Raw genomic sequence first — 20,951 nt, 5'->3', positions numbered from 1 at the left:
TATTTGGCTTTATTTCTGGGTTGTATATTCTGTTCCATTGATCTGTGTGTCTACTTTTTTTTTTTTTTTTTTTTTGAGACGGAGTCTCGCTCTGTCGCCCAGGCTGGAGTGCAGTGGCCGGATCTCAGCTCACTGCAAGCTCCGCCTCCCGGGTTTACGCCATTCTCCTGCCTCAGCCTCCCGAGTAGCTGGGACTACAGGCGCCCACCACCTCGCCTGGCTAGTTTTTTGTATTTTTTTAGTAGAGACGGGGTTTCACTGGGTTAGCCAGGATGGTCTCGATCTCCTGACCTTGTGATCTGCCCGTCTCGGCCTCCCAAAGTGCTGGGATTACAGGCTTGAGCCACCGCGCCCGGCCGGGTGTGTGTCTACTTTTATACCAGTACCATGCCATTTTGGTAACCATAGTCTTGTAGTATAATTGGAAGTCAGGTAATGTGATGCCTCCAGATTTGTTCTTTTCACTTAGGATTGCTTTGGCTATTAAGGCTCTTTTTTGGTTTCACATGAATTTTAGGATTGTTTTTTCTGAGTCTGTGAACAAAGATGTTGGTATTTTGACAAGAATTGCATGGAATCTGTAGACTGCTTCGGGCAATATGGTCATTTTTCATGACATTGATTCTTCCAATCCATGAGCATGGAATGTGTTTTCGTTTGCTTGTGTTACCTATGATTTCTTTCGGTAGTGTCTTGTAGTTCTTGTAGAGATCTTTTACTTCCTTGATAAAGCATATTGCAAGGTTTTGTTTTGTTTTGTTTTGTTTGGTTTGGTTTGGTTTGGTTTTTTCCAGCTATTGTAAAAGGAATTTAGGGGTTTTTTTTGTTTGTTTTGTTTTGTTTTTCTGAGACTGTGTCTTGCTCTGTCGCTCAGGCTGGAGTGCAGTGGCGTGATCTCGGCTCACTGCAAGCTCTGCTTTCCGGTTCATACCATTCTCCTGCCTCAGCCTCCCTGGTAGCTGGGACTACAGGCACCTGCCACCAGGCCTGGCTAATTTTTTTGTATTTTTTAGTAGAGAGGGGGTTTCACCATGTGAGTTCTTGATTTGATTCTAATGTTGGTCATTGTTGGTGGATAGCAGTGCTACTGATTTGTGTACATTGATTAATAATCTATAGTCTTTTGGAGGAGTCTTAAGAGCTTTCTAGGTAATACAATCATATCCCTGGTAAACAGTGATAGTTTGACATCCTATTTTCCAGTTTGAATGCCCTTTATTTCTTTCTCTTGTCTGATTGGTCTGGTTAAGACTTTTAGTACGATGTTGCATAGAAGTGGTGAAAGTGGGCATTCTTGTTTTGTTCCAGTTCTCAGAAGGAATGCTTTCAGCTTTTCCCCAATCAGTATGATGGTGGCTGTGGATTTGTGATATATGGACTTAAATATATTCAGGTAGGTTGTTTCTTCTATGCATAGTTACTTGACTATCATAAAGGGATTTTTATCATAAAGGGATGCTAGATGTTATTGAATTCTTAACGGGATCTTATTAAAAGGGATTCTTATCTTAAAGGGATGCTAGATGTTAAGAATTCAGCTGTGAATCCATCTGGTCCTGAACCTTTTTCTCTGGCAATTTTTTTTTTTTAAACTACTAATTCAATCTCATTGCTTATTATTAGTCTTTTCTGGGTTACTATTTCTTTCTGATTCAATATAAGAGGATTGTATGTTTCCAGGAATTTATCCATTTTCTCTAGAGTTTCCCTGTTGTTTCAATAATTGTCTCAAATGATCTTTTGTATTTCTGGGGTGTCAATTGTAATGTCTCCAATTTCATTTCTAATTTAGCTTATTTCAATTTCCTCTCTTCCTTTCTGAGTTAATCTAGCTAATGGTCTATCAATTTTGCTTATTCTTTTCAAAGAACCAAATTTTTGTTTCATCAATCTTTTCTATTTTTAAAAATTTTAATTTCATTTAGTTCTGCTCTGATCTTTGTTATATCTCTGATTCTGCTACTTTGGGTTTGGTTTGATCTTGTTTCTCTAGTTCCTTGAAGTGTGCTGTTATGTTACCAATTTGTTATATTACAGATTTTCTGATGTAGCCTTTTAGCACTATAAACTTTCCCTTTAGCAGTGTTTTTGCCTTATACCAGACATTCTGATAACTTTTGTCTTTATTATCATTCATTGTGAATAATTTTTAAATTTAAATATTGGCTTCATTGCAAACCCAAAAATCATTCAGGAACAGATTGTTTGATTTCCATGTATTTCTACAGTCTGAGAAGATACTTGATGTTATTTTGATTTTTAAAAACTTACGGAGACTCAATTTGTGGCCTATCATATGGTCTACCTTGGACACTGCTCCATGTGCAGATGAGAAGAATGTATATTCTGCAGTTCTTGGGTAGAATGTTCTGTAAATATGTTAGGTCCATTTGTCCTAGAGTGTAGTTTAACTCCGTTGTTTCTTTGTCGACTTTCTGTCTTGATGATCTGTCTAGTGTTGTCAGTAGAGTGTTGAAGTCTCCTAGTATCATTGTGTTGCTGTGTATCTCATTTCTTAGGTCCAGTAGTAATTGTTTTATGAATCTGGAAGTTCCAGAGTTAGGTGCATATAAATTTAGAATTGTAATATCTTCTGGTTGGATTGATCATTTTATCATTATATATTGAGCTTCATTGTCTTTTTTTTTTTAACTGTTGTTGCTTTAAAGTCTGTTTTGTATGCTACAAAAATAGCTTCTCCTGCTCACTTTTGGTTTCCGTGTGCATGGAATATCTTTTTCCACCCCTTTACTTTGAGTTTATATGAATATTTACATGCTAGGTGAGTCTACTGAAGGCAGTAAATACTTGGTTTATGATTTTTACATCCATTTTGCCAATCTGTATCTTTTAAGTGGAGCACTTAGGCCATTTACATTCAACATTAATGTTTAGATGTGAGGTATTATTCCAGTCATTATGTTAAATGCTGCCTAGATATTTTATTTTCTTCATTTGGTTATTGTTTTATAGTCCCTGTAAGTTTTTATGTTTTCAAGAGGTTCTATTCTGGCCTTTTATTCGTTGGGGATGGTCTGATAGTGACAAATTCCCTCAGCAGACCTGATGCTTTGTCTCACTGCTCTTAAAATTATTTCCTTTACATGGACTTTAGATAGCCTTATAACTACATGCCTTTGTGATGTCCTTTTTGCAATAAATCTCCTAGGATTTCTTTAAGGATCTTGTATTTGGATATCTAAATCTCTAGCAAGGCCAGGAAAGATTTCCTCAATTGGAAAAATAAGTTTTAAAAACTTTTTGCTTTCTCTTCTCTCTCAGAATACCAGGTATTCTTGATTTGGCCATTTTACACAATCTCATATTTCTTGGAGACTTTGTGCATTTCTACTATTTCTTTTTTCTTTATTTTTATCTATATTAATTTGAAAGCCTTGTCTTTGAGCTCTGAAATTCATTTTTCTACTTGGTGTAGTCTATCGTTAAAATTTTCCATTGCATTTTGTAATTCCCTAAATGTGTCTTTCATTTCCAGAAATTTGGATTGTTTTTTCTTTAAAATATTTATCTCTTCAGAAAATCTGTCTTTCTTATCCTGAATTTTTTTTTATTTCTTTATGTTAGTTTTCACCTTCCTCTTGTATCTCCTTGAGTAGCTTAATAATTAATCTTTAGAATTCTTGATTTGGTATTAAAAGATTTCATCTTGGTTTGGATCATTTGCTGGAGAGTTAGTATGATTTTTTGAGAGGTGTTATAGAATGCTGTTTTGTCATTATCATAATTATTTTTCTGATTGCTTCTCATTTGTCCTGATTATTCTTGAATTTATTTTTTATTTGACTGTGAGGTTTTATTGTTGTTGTTTGTTTGTCTTATTTTTTCCCCCTTAAGGATGTAGCTTTAATGCTTATTGTTTATTGTAATCTAATTCAGCTCCTGGTGCTTTCAAGGGTAAAGACTCTGTAAGGGTTCCTTGGTTACAGAATCTTTGTGTGATGGCTTTCTCAGTACTGGCTGTAGGAGCAGTGTGTTTGTTGTGTGAATAAGTTCACTGTCTCCTATGGGGTTGGAATGGCATAGATTTCTTGAAGCTTATCTCATTCCCCTGTGGTATGCACTTATTTATTTTTCTCCCTAATATTTATTTCCTGGGTTAAGTAGTTCAGGCTTTAGGCCAGTAAGTGAAGTGTCCCTGGGTAGAAACCAGTTGTGGCTAAAGCAAGTGGGTAAATGCAATACCTAATGGTGGGCAGAGGTCACAGCCTTGACAGAGGTGGCTGGAGGATCTCTGCGTTACATATATTTTTACAAAAGCTTTGTGTAACTCAATACCGTTAGTGACATGAAAGATTATCTCTTAAATATGGATAATACAGAGATCTACACAATTAACGTATGCTGGTTTGACATTTTACTAAACTCAAGGAACCTTGATACTTTTTAGTAACTTGAACATTTTACTCTATATTTTAAAGTACACTTACAAATTAGATATAATAATTTTAATAAAATTTCAATAAATATTATCAAAACATTGGGGTCTTTTGTTTGAAAAAGATACAAATTCCCAAAAGCAGATTCTGACTTTCTCATTACTCAATGAACAAATTGTAGCTTTTATTGCTAAAACTACCACATCAGCACATTCAGTAGATGTGTATTTATATATCCATCATTTGCTAAACGTTTATTAGTGTTAATCTGAGTACTATCTATGCTTCCTAACCCTTGTAAGAATTTCACAGTCACAATTGCACAATTTCATAGATTTCACAGTTTGAAGAGGCAAACCGAGAAAAGATAACTGATAATAGAAATCAATAAATGACATTTGAGACATATATACTGGATTTGGGAGTGCATACACTTAAACCTGTTTCTAGGGGATTTGGAGTAAAACCATAGAACCAGAGGGTATGAGTGATGATTTGTCAAAACCTAAGTCATAAATATCTGAGTTCATAATAATATCAAAGTACAGAATGGTATGGAATATCTGAAATATATTCAAACAGCCGTAATCACAGCAAACAGAGGAGGCAAAACATGATGACTTTCAAGATGGCAGAGGCAAGAGAAGTAAAATAGAAAGCCATCGAAATACAGCTATGTGCCAATTTCCTTATATTCTGTATCTCATTGAAACTTCTCACCAATCTGTGAGGTCAGAAATAGTAAATCATTTGCTCATGCAATAGTTTAGAATAGATCTTAAATATTTGGCTTCAAAATAAAGGTTATTTTTATAATGTCATTTTTCATCCAATGAACATGCAAACAATTAGCTAAAAAAAAAAAAAAAATAGTTAGAAATATTACAGATGTAAGGAGAAGAGAATACAAGGAAAAGCCCCAGGGTAATCCTGAGCCTTTCCATCTCATCCTCAATTGCCTCATCTCATTCCTTTGAGATCCAGTTTTGACCCCACAAGTTTAATGATGATAATTAAGAGACTTCTGTCTTAGTAGTTTTTTGGGAGATGAAAGCATCACAATTCTTTGCAAGACAGAAAATCGTTACTAGAAGATTCAAAGGAGGAAATTGATAGAGCATACTAGTGTGGAAAAGATTTAAAAATCAAATAAACTCTAAATGCATTATTAAAAGACAAAAAGATAAAGTCCCAATAGGGAAATATTTTCAAGCGTATGTATGAATTAGATACCTTCAAATTAATTATGTGTCACATCAGGAAATATTCTAGTAGAAGTAAATCTTTTAAAACATATCCTTTTATTCCTGTCTTTTCTGCAAAACTCTTGCTTTTCCTGTGGCAAAACTGTAATTCATGCTTTAGTGAGTCTCTTCTCTAGCAATATTAGGTAGTGACTTTCACATGGAGAGCTCAAAATGTCTTTAGAAATTTTATTGCATTAATTTTCACATCCCTGTAAGGTAGGTGGAAAGAATTACTGTCCTCATCAAATTAATTGTCAAACTACGACACTAGTTAAATGATTGCAAGGACCTTTGAGTAATATTAAAGATATTCCATTTGATTCCACTACTACTTTTAACTTTATAATTTTATATTGACTACTTTATACCATCAAGCCTGTTGAGTGACAAAATTCAAAATGTCTGCTAATCACTGTTCTCTTTCCCTCCTTGCACATCTCCATTGATTCTATTATTTTTTCGGTTCATTAACTTATCCAGTTCTACAACCTCCACCCTTATAACCTCATACCTAAACTGTCCTAACAATCTCCTAGCTAATGAATATCGTGATACCCTCTAATTCAAATCTTTCTAAATACATAGAGAAATTAAATTTTCCGCGAAGGACCACATTAAGAATTTTACTTTCCTATGTATACCTAATTTCAATAAATAATTAGAACTTTAGAAATTCCTTTCTCTGATCCTAATCTACTTTTCTTTTTTTTTTTTTTTTTTTTGAGACGGAGTCTGGCTCTGTCACCCAGGCTGGAGTGCAGTGGTCTGTCACCCAGGCTGGAGTGCAGTGGCCGGATCTCAGCTCACTGCAAGCTCCGCCTCCTGGGTTTACGGCATTCTGCTGCCTCAGCCTCCCGAGTAGCTGGGACCGGCTAGTTTTTTGTATTTTTTAGTAGAGAGGGGGTTTCACCGGGTTAGCCAGGATGGTCTCAATCTCCTGACCTCGTGATCCGCCCGTCTCGGCCTCCCAAAGTGCTGGGATTACAGGCTTGAGCCACTGCGCCCGACCCCTAATCTACTTTTCCAAACACAGTGATACAGCTCCGGTGAGTGGAGGAACACCAGGGCTTTTGTCTCTCACGAATCGGATAAAATGACATGGACATACATGGAGTGGTTTTAAGGAGTGGAGAGTTTAATAGGCAAGACAGAAGAGAGAAGAAAGAAGAAAGAAGCTCCCCGGTACACAGACAGAGGGAGAGGGGCCTCCAAAGCGGAGAGAGGAAACCCAAGTACAGGTAAAGATGGCTGCTTCTGTGAGGAGGATGGAGAAGGTGGTGTCTGATTTGCATAGGGCTCAGGGGATTGGCATGACCCAGCATGTCACTCAGATAGTCCACAAAAAAACTGGCCCTCCCGACTTACCTTTTTAATATGTAAATGAAGGGCGCCGCGATGTCCTACACATGTGGGGACATGTGGGGGCAGCCATGGTGCCAGGCACTTGTGAGGGCAAGGGCAAGAGGAACAGAGCGGGAATCGCCATATTTGGGCGGATCCGGTTTCTAATGGTCTTCATTTGCATATCAAAGGTTGCCCGCCTGTCTCTAAGAGCCAGGGTTTTCCCGCTAGACAGAAACGTTTCCGGAGCTGCTTTAAAAGAAACAACTTTCCAAGGACCCCTTTTCCATCTTTCTAAAATAATTTCTTAATAACTCCGAAACAACAGTACTGTCATATTGTGCATGTCTTTAATTTACAGTAACTCTTCTGAATTCCATGAAAAAAGAAAAAAAGGAATATAATAGCCCTGGAAAAAGCCCTTTTGCCTTCTGGTGATTGTGATGAGGTGACTGACATATACCCAATCCTCAGTGTTCTCAGATCTATTGTGTTTCACAAGGCAAAAGCATATCTTAATAGAAAGCAAACATTCAAAGTTTTAATAAGCATACTATTTGTAGAACATATCTCTTCGGCTTCTGCCAGTCATTTTATTTGTAAGTTCAGCTGAAGAAATAGTTGTCGAGGCTCATTTGTTTCAATTAAGTTTTCATTGTAGACTAGTTTTAGATTTACAGAAGTGTGAAGATAGGAGAGGGTTTTCATGTACTCCACACATCTCCCCTCACAGTTTCTACTCTTGTTAACTATTTTGAGCATCCACAGCTTAATTAGAGTTTCAGTGCCACACCGACAAACAACCCTGCCCGAGCAGGAAATGAAGGGGAACTGGAGGTGGGTGTTTGCAGTGTACCTCTTATGGGACGCATGTTTTACCTGGCAGATGGCCTAATGACTAGTTATCTGACCTACAACCAGGGGTTCGCTGAGACAGGAAATTTGTTTCTATTGGCAGACGCCCTTTTGGCTCTTGTCTGACCTGTGTGCTGTTTTTGCTTACCTGCCCATTGTTCTGGTGCTGGGAGCCTGACTTTTTGTTCTCTCCTGGCATCATAGGGAAATCTAGCCTGGAGTAGCCCCTGGTTCTTCAGATGAAAGGCACAAATTCAATACAGCACCACAGTAGGAAACGAGTTCAAAGATCTTTTAAGGTACAGATTCTAGGCAAGGAGAGAGAGGGAAATTAGGTGAGGGACAGAGAGAGGAGCAAATAGCAGTATATATAAAGAAATAGGGTGTGGGTCACTTTAAGTTCATAAGCAAATACCTAAATGCTCTGCTTAGAAGAAGAGGCCGGGAGCCCAGTCAGCCCGGCAGAACAGATGCTTCTAAGTTCTTATCTGTGGCCACTCTGGCCACTGACTTGAGCCATTTGGATGTGATATAAAACTAGAAACTGTGTCGAGGGTGACTGAGCTCTGCTTCTGTACGAGAAAGTTAAACTTGTATTTAAAATAGATGCCAAGGAAGTATAAACTTATAAGAATTTACTAAAATAACATCTTACAGAAGTGTTGTATTTTTTGTCACAATTAATGAACCAATAGTGGTAGATTATTATTAATCAAAATTTCTACTGTGTTCAGATTTCCTTAGTTCCTACCCAATGTTCTTTTATCGGTCCAGTATCCTACCCAGAATAATATATTTGGTTCTCATGCCTCCTGGGTTGTTCCACCTCCTTCAGGGCGGAGTATCTATATAAACTATTTGAAATTCTTCTACAGGAGAGATTTGTCTGTTCTCTGTCATTTACGTCTTTGTTCAATCATTTATTTATAACATAATGGATTCAAGCATGCATCTTATGTTTTGGTTTATAATCCAATACAATATAATCTGATATATTCAGGAGTAACTTTGGATGTGCAATATTTGCCTCACACAATAGTAGAGGCCTAATCTTAGTATAAGGGTGAAACTACATTTTATTTTAAAGTAATCATGTGGAAAGTCCCACTTTAAGCCACACTGTTTAGCATATTTTGCTCCAGAAATAAAGTAAAAAAAAAAAATGTTGGCTCATAAGGAGAGTATTATAGGTTAATTTAACTCATTTTATTTATTTATGTGTAGGTGAATAATTACATACGATATAAAAAAGTAGTACTTTTGCAAATAAAAATTTAAGGAAATTGCCTTTGTTTAAATAAAAGTAGCTATGAAATGTAACAATTATTCTAAAATTATAGTGTCAATCCTATGATATTTACTTGAAGTAATTTGCAAACTATAGCGGGCATAATAAATTCCTGAGTTTGTTGATAAATGTCTGTTTCTGATTCCCACCCTCAAATATTTTGTTGGGAAATGTCAAGTGTGGTGCTCACAATACACAATTTAAAAAGCATTCCATGGAATTCAGGTGATAATTTTCAGTATTTCCTCTTCCAGAAGTACTATTGTGGGGAAAGAGACCCATTCTTCTAGGGATAGAATATCCCAAGACCCACATCTGCATAATAGCATGTCGGATAACTAGCCTGATAATTTTGACCATGTGACTAAGTTCTCACCAAATAAAGGAAAATAGAAATTAAATGTGCAAATTTTGTCACTTCTTTAAAAGATAAGCTCCTTTTCTCCCATTTCACAGTCTGTAACATGGTCATGCTGCTGGTGAGTCACATTTAACCAAGTAGACAAAAAAAAAAAAAAAAGGAAGTGGTAGCAGAAAAGAAGATCACACTGGATATCCCGGACCACTTGCCTTCCTCTGGACTGATATGCGTCTCCATATTTTTGCCCTCTTTGTTATGGCAGCATAGCTTACACTGCAATAAAAATGTTTTTGAAGAATTGGATCAAATCCAGCCAATACTCATATACTGCATATTTATTAATACTTTAGGTTTAAATACGGCAAGCACATGTCCCAGTTTGTCTTAGACTGCCTGTTTTATATCTGTAGTTGGACCTAATTATTGTTCATGCTTTTATTCACTCTCAAAAATAGCCTTGTTTAAATGATAAATGATATGACACCCTATTTTAAGGGACTTGGCTTGCTCAATAATATATCAGAATTCTAAAAAGTTTCTACTCAAAATTAAATTCAGATTCTGATGTAGTTCAAATTCATGGTGATCACACAAACTTTAAGCACAAAGACAGAACACTTTACATGTATGTTATTGTACAATTATATATATGTAATGTTATGATTCATGTTTGATTAGAGGTGAAAAGATAAGTAGGCAAAATAAGGCTGGAATGATTTTTTTAAATTTCTGTTTAAATCATTTTACAGCCTCTTGAATCTCCTCTGGCACCTAAAAATCAATGAGCCAGGAATTCTACAGGCCATTGGCAAGTGCCTTTCAACTCTTCAGAATTTCTGAATAAGCAGAATGATTAATTCATTTAAATTTATTGCCCAGGAAATATCAGAGGTGGCAGATGCTTTTCTCAATAGTGATTTATATTGAGAAGAAAATGAAAATCCTGGCTGTCTTAATTAGGTGAATGCAGCACTAAATCTAGACTTTTCCCCTGCAATTTTATGAAGAAGCAGAAGTGTTCTTCCCTTGTTTTTTTCTTTGGTTTGTTTTTGTTTGTTTGTTTCTGTTTGCTGGCATAAATTTTTGCCAGTACTTTTTCTATCCTTTATGGGGTGGAAGTCCCTAAAGATTGCTGCCTTGGAAACGATTAATCTCTCGTCATTAAAGCTCTCAACTGACATTGCAGAAAAGCTATCAGAATCTCTTCATTAGCTTTGAGATCAGAAGCTTTAGATAAGCACAAGTAAACTTGGATACTAAAACCATCCTCAGAGTATATTAACAAGAAAAAATTTTACAGCAACTCAGGACTAATACTTCTTTATTCAGATACTGTTTTATCACATGGATTTTGCAGAACTATATAATCTGCCTTCATAATATTAAAAACTGTTAATATAAGCTTGGTAATATTACGCAACAGGAACTTGTCATCAGTAACTTCTTCCTGTCATTTTTTTAGTAATTGAAAGAGATATGATTTTAAGAGCTATACCATGTTGATTCATTCTTCTTATTTATTTATTTTCTTTCTTTTTCTGAGACAGAGTCTCTCTCTGTCACATAGGCTGGAATGCAGTGGCGCAATGTTGCCTCACTGCAACCTCTGCCTCCGGGTTCAAGCAATTCTCCTGCCTCAATCTCCTGAGTAGCTGGGACTATAGGCATGTGCCACCATGCCTAGCTAATTTTTTGTACTTTTAGTAGAGATGGGGTTTCACCATGTTAGCCAGGATGGTCTCGATCTCCCGACCTTGTGATCCACCCAGCTAGGCCTCCCAAAGTGCTGGGATTGCAGGCATGACGTTCTTCATATTTTACAGTTCTCACTCAATCTAACAAAAAATAAATCCTAGGATTTAGTAATCCCAGCTACTCAGGAGGCTGAGGCAGGAGAATCATTTGAACCTGGAAGCAGAGGCTGCAGTGAGCTGAGATTGCACTATTGCACTCCAGCCTGGGCAGCAGGAGTGAAACTCCATCTCAAAAAAAAAAAAAAAAAAAAAAAAAAAAAAAGAATTTTCATTTAAATCACAACATTTCAGCCTTCATTTTAATTTTTTTATAAATTAGATTTTTTTCCCTTAGGATTATTATTTTTTTCTGAAACATGTTATACCAGTGGCAGTGCTCTCACATAACTGCACCTATCCTACTAAGCTAAATTTGAGACATTGAATTATTATTATAGGGCTCTATAATTATAGTCCTTAAAATTCTATTTCATGTAACTACATAAATATTGTGCCCTTTCAACTTAACTATGTTTTCACAAAATTAAATCAAATAAGGTGTCTAAAATGTGACAGACTAATAGTTTATAAAATTTTCATTGTTTTATTCTACATGTACTATTACCCCCCACTTCAACATCCACCTTTTCATTTCCTCTTCTTATATGAATTGGAGAAACCACAGTAGCTTTATCCCCAACTATGATTCCATTTCCCAAGTATGATATTCTGTCACAACGAAGAGAAAGAAAAAGTACTAACTAATTTTACTTCTACTCATTCTTGTTTCTCATTAGGCTTCTAGCCCTGATTTATTTTAAGATCAAAATAAATTGTGTCAGTAGTTATTCTAGAGACTCTTTAGAGTTACCTTAAAATAATTTACTTCTACAAAGTTCTCTTCTCAATTCAATTTTACAGTAAAGCATTAGAAAAATAAAAACTAGAAAATTATTCAAAGTCATAAGTAGTAAAACACATATATCACTGACTTTTCAAAGTAATTAAACATTTTTTTTTTCTTTGAGACAGTCTCAAAGAAAATCTCCTATGAGACTCAAAGAAAGTCTCATCTCCTGTGGACACTTGAGTTATTTGCATCTTTTGTCTACTATAAATAATACTTCTGTGGGCATAGGTGTGCAAATATTTGTTTGAGGCCTTGATTTTTATTCTTCCTATCTCATTTTGCTCATTATAATCTTTAATAACAATCTTAGATCATAACTTAAAAATAACTTATTATTTTGAGACAGTCTCGCTCTGATGCCAGGCTGGAGTACAGTGGTGGGATCTCGGCTCACTGCAACCTCCACCTCCCGGGTTCAAGCGATTCTCCTGCCTCAGCCTCCCAAGTAGATGAGATTACAGGCACCCACCCTTGCGCCCAGCTAATTTTTGTATTTTAGTAGAGACGGGGTTTCACCATGTTGGTCAGGCTGGTCTCGAACTCCTGACCTCAGGTGATCCACCCACATTGCCTCCCAAAGTGCTGAGATTACAGGCGTGAGCCACTGCGCCAGTGTAATTAAGCATTTTTGCTGGGTACTTCCTAGTGCAAGGATTTGGAAATTCCCTGAACAAAGACTATTAATGCAGCAGGATGTCTTTAGAGAATGGTAAGTGGTCAACAAGGCTAGACCTTGGCAGTGAATTTGATGCAGGGCAGACAAGTTTGAACAGGATATGGGTGGCTTTTATTTTTCATAGTAAGGCACCTGACTGTAATTTGAGAGAATATTCCAAACTGTTTGAGCAAGTTATGAATATCATCAGAGATGTAACATGTGTTCGAAGGTGCAAGAAATCTTGGAATTCACTTGATCCAGAAGAAGGTAAGGTAGAGTAATTGATGAGCCGAGTAATTCATAGCTAATTAGTAACACATTCCTATTTCATCTAAAATGCCTAACACAGGGTGGATATGCTACATACAGCAAATCAATATTTTTAATTAAATACCTTTTTTGAAAAACATATTTTCTCAAACCTTCCTTCCCATTTCAAATTTAGAAGATACCTTTTTATTATGAGAAAATATAAATAACAGGAAATTTAGCATTTTAACTCTTTTAAATACTATAAACTGTGGCATTAAGGACACATTGTTTTGCGATCATCACCATCATCCATCTCCAGAAGCTTTTTAGTTTGTCAAACTGAAACTCTATGCCCATAAAACCATAATTCCCATTTCCTTCTCCCCCAAGATCCTGGCAACCACTATTGTATTCTCTGCCTCTATGAGGTTGAGTACTCCAGATACCTCATATCATACATACAACATTTTTCCTTTTGTGTCAGAATTATTTTAGTTAGCATCATGTTATCAAGATTCCCCATGTTTCATGTGCCAGATATTTTTTAAGACTGAATAATATTATTACATTGTGTGAATATATCACATTTTGTTTATCCATTCATCTCCTATGGACACTTGAGTTATTTTATCTTTTATCTACTATAAATAATACTTCTATGGGCATGGGTGTGCAAACATTTGTTTGAGGACTTGATTTTGATTCTTCCTATCTCATTTTGCTCATTATAATCTTTAATAACAATCTTAGATCATAACTTAAAAATAACTTACTATTTTGAGACAGTCTCGCTCTGTTGCCAGGGTAGAGTGCAGTGGTGCAATCTCGGCTCACTGCAACCTCCGCTTCCTGGGTTCAAGCGATTCTCCTGTCTCAGCCTCCCAAGTAGCTGAGATTACAGGCGCCTGCCACTGTGCCTGGCTAATTTTTGTATTTCAGTAGAGACGGGGTTTCATCATGTTGGTCAGGCTGGTCTCGAACTCCTGACCTCAGGTGAAATCTTCACTCTAACTATAAATTTTATCATAACTATCAGCCCTGTGAAGACTGTTTTAAACATTGCAATAGATTCCTAGACTGCCACAAAACTTACATAGTGATTAATACCCGTGTCATTGACTAGCACACATTACATTAACTTCTGTAGGCAAAGCTGCATAGACATCAGAGGGACAGATATGAACCAACATGTAGAACTATTGCATGTAGAACTATTGCAAATGTAAATACACTAAACTATCCTTGGATATCATATTTAGTAATTAGTCATCCATTAATGAAACTGTGGTTTAGCAGATTCACGTTCCATGGAATGTCAGTGGCAGTGGAAGATAAACTGAACGGATCCAGTAGATAAATTGCCGGTCATCCTTCCTCTCCTTGATCAAATGTTCTCATTCACAATGATTCCAGAAGTCTCTCTATAAATGTCTCAGGTTTCCAATCAATCAGCAACGATTTTCTTAGAAGCTTTAGGCAGCTCTGCGATATGCTACCTTGCATTTGTTTCCCTCCTTTTTGGAATCACTTCCCTTTTCCCATCACTCTAAAACCAGGAAAGGGGCTGTTATGGCCTTCAAGCCAGTTTTCAATAAAACTCAAACATCCTATTCAGGAGATCTGATTTATAGGTCTACCCTGGTACCTGAATTCTTGAAAAACAGAGTCACAGATAAAACTTTATTTGAGAAATTTATTACACATTTTGTTTTTCTTGTTACCAAAATGAGAACATTTATCTTAATACATATTTGTCTCAGACGTCTCCAGTGGTTTCCACTACTTTGTGATTCAAAGCCTGTACTCTCTGTAATCCATATTCTGTGTTCTTTGGTTTTTGTCAGGATTCAAAGATTTGGGAATGGCTTGCATTTTTCTAACAACACAGGCACTGAATTATTTTCTGGAATAAATCATCTAATTTTCCACTATACAACTCTTAAGATACATGTGTTGTGTATATTAACTTCACTTTCTAAAGGCTACTTTTTGTGTGCAACAGTCCTTGAAGAATGTTCAAAATTATGTGAATTTTACACTACTATCTTGTTTGGTACTCTTACATTCTCTAAACAATCTATAACTCTTGATTTTTCAGGTCTCTGCCTTTCAGGTTTTGGTCAGAAGCATAAATCTTCTGCTATTGTTTTGTAGAGACGTTCAGCTTTCCAGATTCCTTTCCATCTCTGTGAACTAGGCCTTCTAGATATTTTCTGCTAACCAGTAGGTCACCTATCTACAATGTAACTGCATTGAAGAAAGGGAAGCAATTTTTAAATTTCTCTATTCCTTTTTTCCTTTTAAATTTTAAGCAGATTTAGAATGACTAGAAAAGATGTTGCTTTCATGGTGATTTCCCATATACTCCCTTTGTAATAAAGCAGAATTGGGCGTACTCAGTTTTTGTACAAGTAATAGTATTATCCCCTAGACATGCATGGTTATAACTGGTGGGGTAATTTTGATGTATCTCTGTTTGATTCTTTTTCAGTTACCTGGATTTTCTCTCAACACACCTAGTTAACCATTATAGTTCCAAGAAAGAAAGAAGGCAGTGGTTAAGTATGTTATCTAGTAAAGGAGAAGGAAATGACACAGTGGAAGATCCATACAGGGAGAGGAAGGCGAAATCTCAGGCAGGCAGGTGATAAGGTTTTTCCTTACCAAGAATTCCTACGGCAAGGGCATTCCCATTTTCTAGTTGCCTGTTTTATCTTCAGTGCCAAGAGATCATGGAACCTTCTCATCTACAAAACCAGAGGCCATCTTAGAGAAAAGGGAGAGGAAAATTATCTGGAAAGATACCTTATAATTTAGGCGATTAGACCAAGTTTGATGAGACCAATTTTGGACCTGTGAAAAATAAACAGTAAATTCAAGTGTTGGTAACACAATGCATTCTACAGTTCCAGGTTGATAGTAATTTAAAATATTTGTTAATATAATTCTATTATTTATGTAATACTTACAAAACTAATTTGAAAACAAGAAAAATATAGAAAATAAAAAGTCAGCTTAAGGGGCCAGTATTACTCAGTTATCTATTCTTTTCTTCTTTCTTACTACAGAGGCATGGACATCATGTATGTAGCCCCTGAAATAGAGTGAAATAATAAAACTTTTTTATAATCTGTTTTCTTAGAAAACCTCTTTCTGAAGCTCTGTCACATTAAACCCCATTAAGATTAAAAGGTTTAAGAGAAAATACCAATAACTAAGTCAAATATCCAATGAGAAGAAGAAATAAAATCTTAAAAGAAGCAAAGAAATCATTCAGTAGGAAGAAAGTATTATTTAGAGTGTGTAAATAAGGGATTATTCCAGGAAAAACACAGGAACAAAATACAACATTTATTATTCTAGACATTAAACTATAGTCCTTAAACTGTGACATTTAATAACTCTAAGTGAACAAAATTCTTTCATTTCCATTGACTTCTTCTCTGACAAAGCATTGCCACATACCAAACGTGAGCTATTCTGTGTCCAAGGGCTACCAAATACATAATTAGTAGGGTTTTGTTGTTTAGTTTTTGGCAAGGCCATAAATAATTTTTTCTCTGATAAACTGTCCAACCTTGAAGGTTAACATTTCTATCAAAGTTAATCAGTCCCTCTGAACAAAATTAGATTTAAAAATATATATTCAACCAAATTAAATTAGGCCTTCATTAATCCACTTAAAGAGAAAATGAGCAGTGTTAAGATGAATTATTACTCCAATTCTGAATTATGTTAACTTTTTAAAGAAATACAATATTGTTATTACAACTATTTATGGAAGTTCCTAATCAGAACTAGGCACTGTGTTTTAAATACATGATAATTGATCCTTACAAGGAATCTTCAACATGAGTATTATTATCACTACTTTGAAGAGAAGAAAAGTCAAGGCTCAATGATGTAAAGAATCAGGCTACAGAATGATGATGCTTGGATTTTTCTGGTATATTATAGACCATGAATTGTCTGCATATGAAGTTGTGCTTTCCATTTAACTCTTTTAAGTAGAATATAGCGGGATTTTGGATATCCAATTAGATAATCTCTATATAGTTATTTACCATAAATTAATTTTAATTTATTTCTAACTCCTTATATTGTGCATTCGTTAAGCTTTGTTTTTTTAATTTTTTTTCTACTCATGGTACACAGATTGGTTTTTATTTTTCTTATTTCCTTTAACTACATAAACTCTACAGATTTTACCTCTCTTGTTTTAGGTGATTCCTTTAGAAGTATAATAACATTTTTAAATGTAAATTTGCCTACCAAAGTATATTATCCACCAGTACTTAAATATACCACCAGAACAACAAAAAAATCCCTAATAGTTTAACGCTTTAAAACCTTGCTCAATTCTACATTACTATTGTATAAATTTGTTTTGCAACTTTTGCTATTTTAAATATCTATACCTATGATATTAAAATATCAATATCTTTTATTAATTACATTGTTTATCATCGTATTTGTACTTACCTTCATTTTTATTTTAACAAGTATACTATTTAGATTTTTCTTTTGCTTTTGCAAAAGGATATTTGCAATTAACTAATTGTGTCTCTTATTTTACTTCATTTATAATAATTTTATAAGAGAGTATATTCGTCCATTTTCACACTGCTGATAAAGACATACCAGAGACTGGGCAATTTACAAAAGAAAGAGGTTTAATTGGACTTACGGTTCCACATGGCTGAGAAAGCTTCAAAATCATGACTGAAGGCAAGGAAGAGCCAGTCTCATCTTACATGGATGGCAGCAGGCAGAGAGAAGGCAAAAAGTGGAAACAGCTGATAAAACCACCTTATCTTGTGAGACTTATTAACTACCACAAGAACTGCCCCCATGATTCAATTATCTTCCACCAGGTCCCTCCCACGACACATGGGAATTATGGGAGTACAATTCAAGATGAGATTTTAGTGGAGACACAAAGCCAACCCATATTATTCCAATCCCCTGGCTCCTGCCAAATCTCATGTACTCACATTTCAAAATCAGTCATGCCTTCCCAACGATCCCTTAAAGTCTTAACTTATTTCAGCATTAACTCAAAAGTCAACAGCCCAAAGTTGAGACAAGGCAAGTACCTTCCACCTATGATCCTGTATCATCAAAAGCAAGCTACTTACTTCCTAGATACAATGGTGATACAGATAATGGGTAAATACGACTGATCCAAATGAAAGAAATTGGCCCAAACAAAGGGGCTACAAGCCACATGCAAGTCCAAAATCCAGTGGGACAGTCAAATCTTAAAGCTCCAAAATGATCTCCTTTGACTCCAGGTCTTACATCCATGTCATGCTGATGCAAGAGTTGAGTTCCCATGGTCTTGGGCAGTTCCACCACTGTGACATTGCAGGGTACAGCCCCTCTCTCAGTTGTTTTCATGGGTTGTCATTGAGTGTCTGCAGCATTTCCAGGTGCACAGTTTAAGCTGTCTATGGAGCTACCATTCTGGGATCTGGAGGATGGTGGTCTTCTTCTCACAGCTCCACTATGCAGTGCCCTGGTAGGGACTCTGTGTAGAGGCTCTGTTCCCACCTTTCCCTTTAGCACTGCCCTAGCAGAGGTTCTCCATGAGGGCCCCACCCCTGCAGCAAACCTCTGCCTGGGCATCCAGCATTTCCATACATCTTCTGAAATCTAGGTGGAGGTTCTCAAACCTCAATTCTTGATTTCAGTGCACCTGCAGGCTCAACACCACATGGAATCTACCAAGGCTTTGGGCTTGCACCATCTGAAGCCACAGCCTGAGCTCTACCTTGGCCCCTTGTAGTCATGACTGGAGCGGCTGGGACACAGGGCACCAAATCCCTAGGCTGTACACAGCTGGAGACCTTGGGCCTGGCCCATGAACTACTTTTTCCTCCTAGGCCTCCAGACCTGTGATGGGAGGGGCTACCATGAAGACCTCTGATATGCCCTGGGGACATTTTCCTCATTGTCTTGGGGATTTACATTTGGCTCCTTGTTACTTATACACATTTCTGCAGTGGACTTGTATTTCTCCTCAGAAAATGGGTTTTTATTTTCTATCAGATTGTCAGGCAGCAAATTTTTCAAACTTTTATGCTTTGTTTCTCTTTTAAAAAGGAATGCATTCAACAGCACCAAAGTCACCTCTTGAATGCTTTCCTACTTAGAAATGTTTTCCACCAGCTACTCTAAGTCATTTCTCTAAAGTTCAAAGTTCCACAATTCCCTAGGGCAGGGCAATGCTGCCAATCTCTTTGCTAAAACATAACAAGAGTCATCTTTGCTCCAGTTCTCAAGAAGATCCCCATCTCCATCTGAGTCCATCTCAACCTGGATCTTATTGTCCATATCGCTATCAGCATTTTGGGCAAGCCATTCAAAAAGTCTCTAGGAAGTTTCAATGCTTTCCCCATTTTTGTGTTTTCTGAGCTCTCCAAAATGTTCCAGCAGTTACCCAGTTCCTTTCACCCAGTTCCAAAGTCACTTTCACATTTTCAAGTATCTTCTCAGCAGCTCCCCACTTTACTGGTACCTATTTAATGGATTAATTCATCTTCATGCTGCTGATAAAGACATACCTAAGAGTGGACAATTTACAAAAGAAAGAGGTTTAATTGGACTTATAGTTCCACATGGCTGGGTAAGCCTCACAATCATGGCAGAAGGCAAGGAGGAGCAAGTCCCAGTTTACATGGATGGCAGCAGGCAAAGAGAGAATGAGGACAATGCAAAAGTGGAAACCCCTGATAAAACCATGAGATCTCATGAGATTTATTCACTACCATGATAACAGTATGAGGGAAACTGCTCCCATGATTCAATTATCTTACACCAGGTCCCTCCCACAATACATGGGAATTATGAGAGTACAATTCAAGATGAGAATTGAATGGGGACACAGAGCCAAACCATATCAGAAAGTACAGTTATAAGGTGACATATATTTTTCTTTAGCAGTTTGAAAATTTGAGGGGCTCTCTAGGGCCAACTACCTCAGAAGAATCAATCAAGACATCCTAGCTGATATAGTTTGGATATTTGTCCTCACACAAATCTCATGTTGAATTGTAATCCCCAGTGCTGAAGGTTGAGCTTGGTAGGAGGAGTTTGGCTCATAGGGGCATATCCCTCATGGCTTTATGATGTCTTAGTGATAGTGAATTCTTTTGAGATCTGGTCTTTTAATAGTGTGTGGCACCTACCCCCATTCTCTCTGTCTCTTATCCTGCTTTCGTCATGTTACATGCCTGCTCCCCATTCACCTTCCACCATGAATGTAAGCTTCCTGAAGCCTCCCTAGAAGGCAGATAGATACCAGCACCATACTTCCTATAAAACCTGCAGAACTGTGAGCCAATTAAACCTCTTTTCTTTATAAATTACCTCATCTCAGGTATTTCTTTATAGCAATGCAAGAATGGCCTAATACAGATAATTGGTACCAGGAGTGGGGAATTGCTATAAGGATACCTGAAAATATGAAAGTAACTTTGAACTGGGCAAATGACTGAGTTTGGAAGAGTTTGTAGGGCTCAGAAGAAGATGGAAAGAAGATGAGGGAAAGTTTGGAACTTCTTAGAGACTTAGTGACTGAAATGCTGATAGTGATATAGACAGTGAAGTCTGGGTTGATAAAGTCTGAGATGAAAATGAGGAAATTGGAAACTGGAGCAAAGTTCATGTGTTCTATACTTAGCAAAGAGCTGAGCTGCACTAAAAAAAATGACTAAAATTCGAATTTATATTATATTTAAAAAGGAAGTAGAACATAAAAGTTTCAAACATTTGCAGCCTTGCCATGTGTCAGAGAAAGAAAAAGCTTTTTTGGCAGAGGAATCCAAGCGGGCTGCAGAGCAGCAACTTGCTAGAGAAATTTGCATAACTAAAAAAGATGCAAGTGTTAATAGCAAATAGAATGGGG

At 36.6% G+C, this 20,951-nt stretch overlaps 1 long non-coding RNA gene across 2 annotated transcripts in view; it reads left to right on the top strand.

Moving 5' to 3' along the window:
• Positions 1-6,468: 6,468 nt before the first annotated feature.
• Positions 6,469-20,951, top strand: part of LOC123570049 (uncharacterized) — a 130,429-nt gene continuing 115,946 nt past the window's right edge. For both annotated transcript variants that reach the window (XR_006694013.3, XR_010582886.2), the window contains exon 1: positions 6,469-6,882. This is a non-coding gene — a long non-coding RNA (uncharacterized lncRNA). The remainder of the gene's footprint in view (positions 6,883-20,951) is intronic.

The sequence above is a fragment of the Macaca fascicularis genome, chromosome 18 (assembly GCF_037993035.2).
Source record: "Macaca fascicularis isolate 582-1 chromosome 18, T2T-MFA8v1.1".
Classification (NCBI taxonomy): domain Eukaryota; kingdom Metazoa; phylum Chordata; class Mammalia; order Primates; family Cercopithecidae; genus Macaca; species Macaca fascicularis.
Note: the sequence above shows the minus strand (reverse complement) of the source record. Positions and strands in the feature narration are given on the sequence as shown.